General features: G+C 52.8%; 1 long non-coding RNA gene across 1 annotated transcript; it reads right to left on the bottom strand.

The window, feature by feature from the left end:
• Positions 1-641: 641 nt before the first annotated feature.
• On the bottom strand, positions 642-3,357 carry LOC109294582. The gene is made up of 2 exons (XR_002096576.1): positions 2,663-3,357; positions 642-793 (listed from the first exon to the last, which is right to left on the bottom strand). It is a non-coding gene; the product is annotated as an uncharacterized LOC109294582 (long non-coding RNA).
• Positions 3,358-12,013: the final 8,656 nt, after the last annotated feature.

Genomic DNA, 12,013 nt, shown 5'->3' with positions numbered 1-12,013 from the left:
AAGGGCCTGAACCTATTGAGCCTCCACAAGAGAAGGCTGAGAGGGGGTCTGGTGGTGGTTTACCAACTCACCAGGGGGGAACAGTGGGAACTGGGGGAGGCTCTGTTCCCCCCCCGGGCACCACCCGGGGTTACTAGGGATAACGGCCACAGATTGTTAGAGAGAAAGTTCAGGCTGGACATGCAGAGACATTACTTACAGTTAGGGCTGCCAAGCTCTGGAATGGGCTTCCAGGGAGGTGGTGCTCTCTCCTACCTTTTGGGGTCTTCATGAGGAGCCTGGACAGATATGTGGCTGGGGTGATATGACCCTGGCACCCATTCCTGCCCAGGGCAGGGGGTCAGACCTGATGACCTGGTTAGGTCCCTTCTGACCCTAAGTACTATGATACTCCCTTGAAACATGATGGAAATATTTTTAAGTCAGAACCATTTTTTTCAGACAGTTGTTCTGTTTTTCAGGTGTTTTTCTGTTATAAACAAATTGTAGCAAAAACAGACACTTCCTGGAAAGCTGCCTTGTTACAAACTTAGTTCTGATGGAAACCTTTTTATGCTGCCCTAGTTACCACTCCTGTCATTTCTCACATGAGCTGTTTTGCAACTGCGATGAGCAGAGGTGGGTGGGCAGAGTTTTGTTTGCCATCCAAAAGCTGTGGCAGTGATCCAGTGCTCCTCTGGCGAGAAAGGAGAACCTGTGGTGTAGCCAGCACCACTCACTGCAGATACCCTGACTTGGCTTTGCTCTGCTCAGCTTGTTGGAGCTGGTGGGTCTGTAATGCAAGCGCTCAGGCCTGTTGAAGAGAAAAAATCACATAAAATGCCCACAAGGGAGGTCAGGCTGCCTCGCATACTGTCTTGTGGTATTTTTGCCATCTTGTCTTGACTTAGTTTATGGGGGTAGTGGAACAATGTGGGTGCAAGCCGGAAAACATAACTGTTTGGAGGGGGCTAGGTATCAACTACTACTACGCGCATGCCTGGTCCCTTTTGAGCTTTATGGAGAGCTGTTGTTCCATAATGTGCCAGCTACCACCGGTAGGGGACGTGAGTTTGGTTTGGAAAGAGATCCTGACAGGTGAGTTCCTGGATGCCATGTCTGTGAGGCCCTTGCAGGAAAGGGAAACCTAGGTTAGAGTATAGGGCCCTTCTACATGTGCAGGTAAAGGCAAGATGGGGATCTCATGCGTGATCCACACAGTCACACCTCCTGTCATGCTACACATGCTATAAAGTTAGACCCATCACGTCTTATTGCTGGTGCAGGGGGAGTCCAACTTCAGGCTCCCCCTGCACCAGCACCAAGTAAGCTCCTGCAACTGGGAGCCACCTCAGTTGAGAAGCGTCCAGCTGTGGGGGTGCCCCCCACACCTGCACCTAGGGGATCATGGCAGCTATGTTTGCACAGGCTCAGGGGTGCAGGAAACCCTGCTGCTGCAACCCAGAGCCTACAGCTGCTTGCCCTCGGTTTTGGGGCTCCCAACCCCAGCTGGGCATGGTGCACCTCTGCTACACGCACAAATTAAAGCTTGATAGGAACTAGCTATAAAGTTAGTACACATTTTCAAGTTCTAACTTTATAGCTGATTGGAGCTTGTTATGGCGTGATAGCTACTCTGCACGTGTAGCTGGTCTTAATGTAATTGCACAAGTAACCGGGTAACTGTGTGATACCTGTAACATATAGGGGGCCATAGTCTTGGTGTGGCAGAGCTGTTTTATGCTCCAAGAAAACACCAACTGATCCATGTAGCACAGACCCTTTGCCTAGTCAGAACTGAGCCATGTGCTATGGGGACCAGTCTTGAGTTTTGCAAAGTGTCCTTGGATAAGGAACGAGGGTGGCTATTTCACGGTTCTTGAGCATGTGAGGTTCTGGTTGTAGAGGGCTCCTTCCAATACCTGAACGGTTGTCTCTGAACAAGCCTGTGTTCCTACAGCAGCCAGCATGAGAATGATTTCATGTGCTGAAGGAGGAGGTGGCTTTGAAACGAGGGCTGCATGCAGAAATGGTGTAGAATCGTAGCCTTTGAGGGCAACTCAGGGGTCGGTCGTGTAGTCCAGCCCCTCCAGAGGTACAGAATTAGCTCTTCCTAAAATGTCCCAGGCTGGTGCTCATCTGGTCTGTGACTGAAACGCTCTGCTGAGGGAGAATCTACAGCCCCCCCGGGCAGCTGATCCCATTGCTCTTCCAGTTGGGAAGTTACCAACCTGACAGATTTACTTTTAATCTGCTTGAGCCCATTGCCTTGTCCCCTGGCAGGGGCTGGGGAGTTTCTTCACGTTCCCTATAATCTCCTCCTCTCCAAACTTTCAACTTATGCCGAGTTGTCTCAGCCTTTCCTCGTGTGGGGGCATGTTGCCTAGTGTGTCAGTCTGAACCTGGAAGAGAGGTGGTTTGGACCTTTTTAGGAAGTGTTTGCTTGTCTGTGAAACTCATGCTCCTCTCAGCCATGAATTGTCCTCTAGCAGGCAGTAGCTGATGAGCAGCAGCAGCAGCATTCCTGAGTGTGCTGTGGGCACGGTGGGGCCCCTTCCAAATGTCTCCTTCCATGGCTGGACATTGGTCCAGACCACCTCCCCCTCCCCACTGCCCTGTCTGTAACTGGGCAGCAGCAGTGCGCTTGGCCAAGACCAGCTCTCCACCCTTCACTAATGATTACCTGCTTTGCTTCATTGCATCTCACAGTGATTCCTCCAGGATCAGCTTTTTTTCCTCTGGAGAGTAAGAGTCTGTGTCCTCTTCCTCTGCCCCCTACTAAGAGATGATTAAACCAGGGGTCGTGCACTTGGTGGCATTGTTTCTGGGCTCCAGTGGAAAGGGAGAAGAGCAGTCGAGTGTATTAGGTGGCATGAAAGAGAATAGGAGCTCTCATCGGAGTCCCCGTGTAAATGTTTGACCGGCTTTGCTGTCTCCTACCAGGGCTGGGACATGAGAACACCACCTGCACAGTGACCTCTGCCGAGGCTGGAGCTCTCCCATCACACTTTCCCAGCAGGTCAGGTGGCTTTGTCTCCACGCCTGTGGCATCCTTTAATTCTGCAGATGGTAAAAGGTGCCTCTCTCCTTGGGGAAGTCCCAGCATGAGATCCGCAGTCTGTGTTGTATGCTGGTCAGACTAACAGTTGTGCCTTAACAGGGCTTCCCACATTGAAGGCTTTGAGGCACTCTAGAAAAGGTTGGTTGTAACCCTGATGTAACAGGGGAAGTGGGGGAGGAAATCGCCCACGCAGATGCATTCAGAAAGGTTTATTAATGCTGGTGCGCTTGGCTCTGAAAAGCAAGGGCCTCTGAAACTGCTGCTTTGCTGTAACACCCCAGGGACTTGGGCTTCCAAAACTCTGGCCGCTGTAGCAAGCGGGGAGGGGAGGCACCCCCACCAAACATCCAGTATGTCCCTCTGCCTCTCAAGTGCTGTTTCTGAGGCTGCTGCAGGAACATGGAGCAGTTTGAAATGGGCCTTCCTCCCTTCTCAAAGGATGATTTATTATATGCATCCCTTCGTGCATGACAAGAGCAGGTTCCTATCTGCCCCCAGGCCCCTGTCTTCAGCTGAGGTGCTGATCCTTCACATCTTCCCCCACCTCTCGGGCCCTCACAAGCTATTAGAAGCACCTCTTGTCTTCTGAGGCCATCAAGGCAGACCATTCACAACCCAGTCTTATACCATATAAGTGAGCAAGGGTTTGGCTTCTTCCTTTGCTAGTTGGCTAATAATTGCTCTGCATTCCCAGCTGAATGGTTGCCCTCCCCAGGGCACAGCATGTTTGAGTAGCTCCTGGCTGGGCAAGTGGTATGAGGGCAGAGGAGAACTGCTTGTGACTTCAGTGACACCCCCAGGGTCCCCAAGGGAGGGTCCCTGTCAGCAGAGCTGCACAGCCCTCGGCTCTGACCCGCTCGGGGATGTGGGCCAGGCCTGGCCAGTCCTGCTTCCAGGAATAGTCCGAAAGGGAAGGCGGCTGCTCTGGGACCTGGTACGAGAGTTGCTGCTGAGAAGTCTAGGGTGCCAGGCTGAAGCAGGGACTTCCTCTATGGCCAGTCGCTCTTGAACTGGCTCACAGCAAAGGCTCACATTGCTGCTGTCACATGCCATGCAGAGCTCTGACTTCAAGATTAGCACCAAAGCTCCTCTTATACTCAGAAGGGGATGTGGCTCCTTTCCTTTAGTGGCAGGACAGGCTAGGATGCCCATGAAGGCTCTCCACACACGCCACTTTGCCTGTGGTCACCTAGCATATCTAGTTAGCAATAGCCAAGAATTGTCTCTGCCTTTCTTTCCTTTTTTTTTTTCTTTCCCTGGACCCAGGTTGGGGCTTGGGAGAAGTAAATGTACATGAATTGGTGGCAGCGTCCCTTGTGAAAGACTTTTCACTCTTCCCATTGCAAAACCTTTCAGGTGATTGTAGGGAGGGAATCTTGCATTTCATTCACATTGCTACTAGCAGATATCTATAAGTACACGGTGTCTCCCAGAGACCAGGACTGTCTGCCTCATATCATACCCCCAAGAGCTGATCGTGCCTCCTTACTGACTTCTGGAGAAGTGAGGAGAGAATTCAGGCCTCGTGCACCAGTAAGACCTGGCTCTGTAGCATCTTGAACTCTTCCAGATAAATCCTTTTATCACTTAAGTTGCCTGCTAATAAGGACACATGCAGCTCCTTTGTGGGCAGCTGCTTGGCCCAATGATCTGTACTGCCCCGGCAGGAGAATAGGACTGTGAGGCTTGTTCCTTGCTGCTCTTCCTCTGGGTCAGTCGCTTGCAAGTCCCATCCTGTCCTGCCCCATCCTGCCCCGTCCCCACAACTATAGAGCAGTCCTTCTGCAGGTCCCTTGGAGGTTCATTTTCCAGCCCCAGTCACTTTGTCATAGGGCGTTTCTATCTGCGGGTAGGTGCTGAAGGGGCTGATCCGTGGCTGAGTGGTTTGTCTGGCTGAGGTTAGAAAGGCAGAGAAGAGTTTCCTACCGACACCACATCAGCTGCACCCAGCATTTGGCACCACAAAAGCAGTTTTGCGGTGAGGGTCCCACTGTCTCTCCCCTTTTTTCCCCCTCCCTTCCCTGCCCCCACCCCTCATAACTGGGAGCAAAATGGAGCAGTGTAGCTGTGCTGACAGGCTTCAAAGTCAACAGAACATCCTGTGTTTCCCTTGATAATCTGTTTACAAAGGATGCCCATGCTGTGCCTGCCAGGGCATGCTGAATGGGCTGATTTGCCTTCACACTGACCACGTGGGAGGCTGGCGGGGCTCATGCCAGGCTTTCCCGTGTGAGCTGGCGTCTGAGACTGGAGCTGCTCCTACCACATCTTCCCATGGGCTCCAGGAGCCAGTTCAGTCAGAAACCCAGAGGTTAAATGGAGCCGGTGCTTGAGATTAATGCCAGACAAGAGAGAGGAAGGAGCTACTTTTCACATTTCTAGGTTGTGATGCTGCTTAATCATTCATCTGAGGCTCTCCAAGGGGTTTACGGGTCTAAATCAGTCCTACAACACACCTTACATGTGAAGAAACTGAGGCACGCCCAGGTAAGGGAGGCAGGCCGAAACCTTGCCCCCCCACTTTTTTTTTTCCCCTAGAGACAGTGGGCATTTATAGATGTGCCCTGGGAGATGTGTTGGGTGGGGGGCACTTTAATTAGCGAGCCACACTAATTGAAAGCAACCAAGTATCATGTGCATCAGCATCCCTGCGCTGAAATAATGGCGGTGGGGTGCTTTGAACTAAAACTCATTCGACAAGCTGTAGTTCAAAGCGCCCCACCATTTTTCAGCGCAGGGACACAGATGCACGTGATTTCCAGCACGTTGGAGCAGCCCCCCTACATGTGTATAGGAGCCCTGCGTGCCTTGCTCAGTGTGGCCTAAGGTTTTAGGGGGAGAACCAGGACTAGAAACCAGGCACTTGGCTGCGCTCTCCCACTTCTGTCAGCTGGACACAGTGCAGCCAAGGGGGTCCCAGCTTCACATGACCGTGAGGGCCTGGCTGGGCTGCACCGTGCCAGAGACGGTATCGGTGGCGGGGGGAGGATGTGGCAGTGGGTGTTGATGCCATTGTCTAAACCTCTCTCTAGACAGTTAGAAAGGTTCTTGCATTTAGGAAGCACGCGTGCAGCAAGGTCAGAGCCATGTGTGGCTCCTGAGAGGTGCCTGATCCGGGGGTGTTGAGAAGCAGTCTGCGGAGCAGAAGCAGTAGCCGCTGAGCTGAGGATTAGCCTTCATGTCAAATCTTGCTCTGCTGAACGCCCCCTCCCACATCCCCAGTCAGAAGAGCAACGTCCAGGTGCCTCCTGACTGGGTTTGATATTCTTCACAGCAGGGGAGGAAAGTGTTTCTTCTTCTGCTCCTAAAGCCAATGCCTTCCTTGCTGCCATACTGCTGAATTCAAGGGAAGTTTGGTTCCCATCTTTCTTGCCTACCCCCTCCAGGCCCCCTCTGGCAGCAGCCACTGAGCGATGCTGTGCAGCCCCCAGACTGGGGAGCAAGCCTGCAAGGAGCAATTTAAAATGCATAAGTAGCAATTCAAAATCTATTATCCCCTGATCCTGCCTGCAGCGCGCACACAGCCTCCCAAAGCCCATTATCCTGTGGGTCACCTAAGGGAAGCTGAGACTAGCTCGTGATCCTAGCACGATGCTTGAAAGGCCTTGCAGAGAGGCACTGCCGCAAGGGCCGATACTGCTTGAAAAGGTGAGCATGTCTGTTTGTGGCCTGGTGTTTTAAGCTGGCAGTGCTGAAGGCCAGGAACCTGCCAGAGTAGCCTAGGTTTCTCGGGCAATATTTGCAGATCAGGATTCAGGTACGCTGAAGCGCTGAGCTGGGGCGTACTGGGGGGCCGCAGCTCTGAATGGAAATGCTGGGGCTGGCTGTCACCTGCTGCGCCAGCACCTTGCTCTCATACACAGTAAGGGCTTATCTACCGGGTGGGGGGGGGGGCTTACGGGCATGATTACAGCATCATGCTGCTTGATGCTGGAATAGCCGCCTATGTGGCCACTCCTCTTCTGGAATAACAGGGCCCCCTTAAAATGGCAAGTTAAACCTGTGACAAGGTCCCCTGTACTGCAGAACAGGGCCGAATGAGTATAATTATGGCTGTTTCCCCATGTCGACAAGCTCCAAACTCCCCCGTTTCTGTGCTGGCAGCAGAGAGGACAAGGGAGGAAACGGTTAAAAAGAGCCGGTCCCAAGAGCAACCCATGCAGTCACCTCCTCCCTCCCACCCCCTTATTAACAGCCCAGTGACTCCTTTACACTCATCCACGGGTGACAAGTTAAAAAAAGAAGCTTGAGAAAGGAAAGCGAGAGAGACACCGAGACGGAGGCTCCCTCCCCTCCAGGAATCCCTTTCCAGGGGTGATGGATTGCCATGGAAACTCCTCCCGGCTCACAGTTTCCCCCCTCCTTGCTCTTTGGCCAGGGCTGTGACAGTTGCTTTTTGCCCCTCTGGCCCTATTTGGGGACAGTGATGTGTGGATAAAAGTGACCCGGCGCAGACATGCACAAACTGAACAGCGTTCCCCAGGAAACCCCCGGCTGCATTCACTTGGGCTTAGGAGGCGCTGCCCTTTCAGGCCCTCGGCTGTGTCTGTGGGATGGGGTGGGTGGGAGAACGGGGCTGGGGCGCTTCGGTCGGGTGTCTCCGGTCACCTCCTGTGTGTGGGTTGGTGGTTCTCATCTTGCACAACAATGGGGGATGTTTCCAGCTGGTCTGAGAGGTTTGATGCCTTCCCCCACTCCCCGCTTGCCCAATGGCAACCAGAGCGAGTGTCTTCCAGCTGCGGAGGTAAGGTAAACCAGACCCTGGTGGGTGCTGGGATCCCACCAGGTTGGGCAAAGCAGGCATTTGTGTTTCTAAAGATAAATTTTTTTTTTTTTTTTTAAGGATATTCTTAAAATTCAAGAGGAAAAATTGTTCTCACCCCTGTGGACAAAAAAAAAAGGGGGGGGGCATGAAGGAACTGAAAAAGGAAGTCGGAGAGGTCGGTGGGAATGCGTCCTCTCTGCTGCCGTGGAAAAGTGGGCTTTGATTTTAAATTATAGATGGTCTCTCTGGCTTCTCCTGCCAGCAGTGGAAGCAGAATAGAAGGGAGAGGAGCTCCTTGCGTGGTCTCAGGGGGCCTTTTGCTGCTTTAAGGAGCAGCAGCACTGACAAGCTCTGAAAGACCATCTGTCCATGGGCCCAGGACATGGCAGCTGAGAGTAATGTGGGAGGGATGGGAGGGACTCAAGAGATCCTTGACAGCCTGGCTGTAGAGGCTTTGAGGAGCCTAGGAAAGGGGTCAAATAGTGCGGTGACTTCACCGCCAGGCCTTTTCTCATTGAGTGCAAGGCCTGTGTGACATGTAAGTCCAATTGCAAGACCCATCTCAGTAACGGTTCCTGTCGACCCACTTGGTCCTGGCCAAAGACCGTCTAGTCGACCCCACCAGAACTGTACAGACGAAGTCGCAGAGCGCTGGTTACTTATTCCTGCCATGAGGAAATGAGGGGTGGGCGGGAGTGGGACACTCGGTTTGTCCCACTCCTCGATGGGTTGGAGAGTGCAGTTCTGCGGCTGAGGTCCGTAGAGTCGAGCGTCCCTGGGAGCGTAGCGGTGTACTGGGGCCTTCAGGTGCTGGGGAAGGTTTTCATAGTCTCAGCTATGCTACTTCTTGCTCACTTCTGTCCTGTGGCTGTTGCCATTCACCAAACTGGCAGACTCCTTCCAGTCCCCTGCAGAACAGAATTGGAGAAAAAGGGGGTACCGAGAGTCCTGCTTCCTTTGAATGGGGACGTTGATGGACTCCAGCGCCTGCGCTCCAGTTTCCATAGCAGCCTGGCCTGCTCGCGAAGCAGCTCGGTGAAGCAGGTCATTATAAAGGGCTCCCTCTTCCCCGGAGCTGGCCCAAGACTTCCACAGCAACACAAGGGCCCCAAACACTTGCGTGCGTTTCCAGCCGCATTTGCTTTTGGTGATTAGGCCTCGTTTGTGCTAGTTTCCCACGCATGTTCCAGCGAGCGCCGCAGCCAGCCAAAACGGCGACGGAAACGGGGTCTTTGAAGAGAAGGCCGGGGAGTATGGATGGGGTGGGATATGAATCTAAATAAGTAGTTGTAGACTTTCATTCCCTCCCCGTTGCCCCTACCAAAGACTCTTTGTATCGTGAGCCCACCTGAGGATCAAAGATGTGAACACGGCACACAGAGTGCTCCTCGCGGAAAGTGCCTATTGTGCCCGCGCGCAACTTTTTAAAAAAGAAATTGGATAAATTCACCCAACTTCTTTTTTTTTTTTTAACGAAGCTCACCTGCTCTGCAGTGCGCATCCAAGCCAAGAACAACTGTGCTAGATGTCCTCCAACACCACTCATCTCAGTCCTGAACGCCGCCCCACCAAGGGAGGAAGACTGGTTCCAGTTACAGCAGGACCCTGTTCACTGGGCAGAGTGGTGTCCCAATGGCAGGCCTTGCTACACAATTGTGAGGGGTGGAGGTCTCTCCCACATCCCCCAACATTCATGTGCACCACGGGACTGTCCAGAAAAGTACACGTTAATTATGAGAAAAAATGTTTTCTCTGTCTGCAGTGAGCTGGTTTGAGTAAACAGGATGTCCTGCAGTTGAGAGATGGGCCCCGATGACAGCTGTACAGCCAGCTCCAGGAGTGAGTGTCTTAAAGTAGCAGGTTTATGGCTGCATGTTGGCCAAAACTTAGCAACACGTGTAAAACAAAAGGGTGGAGGTGTGTATGTGTGTGTGTACATGTGCAAATGAAGCTGCCTTTGTGGTGCAAAGGTGTCTGCATGTGTGTGAGAAGAGGGGTTTTCATGTTTCCCCTGCATTGGTCGTAAGGCCTGGCCCCCTTCCTTCAAGCTAACCATCCTCCACTGTCTCAGACAGCCAGCCACACGCACACCTGAAGTAGGTATATGATGTGCCAGTCCCAGTATTAGTAGGAGCTGGTGGATCCCAGTCCCTGAAGTCCTCAGTGCTCCGCTCATTGCTCGGTACCAAGTTAAACCAAAGGCTTTGGTGCGTCTCACCCTCTTTTTTTTTTCAGGAGGAGATTGCAGTGTGCGCACCAAGCTCTGGAAATCAGCCTGCAGGCTGGCATAGCCCCACACTGCCGAATGGGATTACTTAGCTCTGGCTTTTCGAGTTACAGTCTCTTCGTTTCCTTGGGCTGTGGCCACAGACTGCTGCACAACTCCACAGCCCCTTCGCCAATGCCGTGGTGCTGCAGGTAACTCAAGGAACCGTGGCCATGACTGCTTGCTCTTTAATAAGGCACTGGTGTGCTCTTCTTTGGCATCATACGAGCTCAAAGCGCACATCTCAACTTGGAGCCCTTCTGCTGGGCCCACTGATGTGTATAGAGAAATCACACGGGCAGGACACAGACTATGTTAGAGCCACTGTTAAATCAGATGGTTCACACTCTCCTGCATGATAGTGCTATCTGTACATCTAAGCAATGTTGTTGAGCTGGCAGTGGCGGCTTTGCAGTATGTACTCCTGTGCTGGTAAGGGAGGAAGCTGAGTGCTTGACTTGCAATAGCCAGAAGTTTTGCAACTATTAGTCCTCCCTACCCCCGTCCTGGCAACCCACTCCCCAATTGCTCATCAGCAATAAAATGCATGGGCTTTGTTAGCTGGCAAGTGCCCTAACCACTGTGTTGATGGTACCAGCAAGGCGCTGCCAACCACAGCACTTCCAGCTGAGGGGGTGGCTTTCAGCAAGCTACTGCATTTCCATTGCCCAACATTTGCCAAATGATTCTGGACAGACACCCCCCTCCCTCCCTCCCTCCCCAGCCATTGCTCATAGCAGCGTGAGCACTAGGGAACTATGCGGCCCATGGAGCTGACAGCACACTTCCTGCAGCGCCTGGGTCCTGCAAACTGCTGAGGGAAGGACTTGGTGCCCCAGTGTTTCTGTGCAGCGCCTCTGATTCGTGGGTGCGCGGAGGCTGTTTCACTTCACTTGACCTTTTTTGCTCCCTGTGTGGGTAGCATCTTGCCCTGAATGCCGTTGCTGCTGGGTAGTGACTCACTGCTCAGCAGGGAGGGTGCCGGGAAGTGCGATAGCAGAGGATCAGGCACAGGAAAGACACCCCCAATTCACACCCCGTACCAGAAGCCACAGTGTGGCATGGCTTTGACACATTCTCACTTCCTGTCGGGTTTTGCTATACTAAAAATACACCCACGGTAGTGGTGACGTTTAAGTGAAACGCTCAAGTGTGCTGTGTAGGGGGAAGAGCATGTGATGGTGTCAGCAGGAAAGGCTCAGACTTGTGGCATAGGCACTGGTGGGCTTTGAGTTGGAGCAACAGTGGCACAAGGGGAAATGCTTTCATGCGCCTGCTCTCATGCTGCCCAATGAGCTGGGCTGAGTGTTTCAGTGCATGTGCAATGTAAATTTGCTTGTGGGCGAGCTCTCTTTCCCTACTCCTACTTGCTGGGGACTATTGCAAGATAAGGCCTGTGGCTTACAAAGCCTCAATGTCAAGCAGGGTCCCATCCAGCTCACCTACCCGTGAGCCACTTTTCTGCCACTCCCCAACTTTCCCACGCCTGCTGTTGGACAGTAGCTGCCTCAGGCAGCAGCAACACTCCCTCACTTGGCTGACAGGCTGTAACCCTGCTCTCCCCAGCTTCCTGCTTCCCTTTGCCAGAAGACAGGATGAGCTGCAGCCCAGCTTTGTTCAGTTCCCTGTCCTCTCGCACCTGCCCCAGCCCTCCAGAAGTAAAGCAGATGACAGGGCTTGGTATTCTTATCTTTCAGGGTAGGGAAAGGTAAACAGATAGATATGGACACCCCCCCCCCTTCTCCTTCACATTCACACCACCCTTGTCCTACACATGCATGCATGCATGCAACCCCCCACTTTGTCCTTCACTGTAGCAAGCGCAGGATGCATTGCTTGCAAAACAATATCCCCAGAGATGGCACTGCAGGCCTATGCCCCGCTGAGAGGCACTGAGCGCTAGGCCTGTTTTGGGCGAGTTGCAGAAAATACTCATGTAACA

This window comes from Gavialis gangeticus, unplaced genomic scaffold (genome assembly GCF_001723915.1).
Source record: "Gavialis gangeticus isolate Ggan-Ray unplaced genomic scaffold, GavGan_comp1, whole genome shotgun sequence".
NCBI lineage: Eukaryota > Metazoa > Chordata > Crocodylia > Gavialidae > Gavialis > Gavialis gangeticus.
This window is presented reverse-complemented; position numbering and strand designations above follow the sequence as displayed.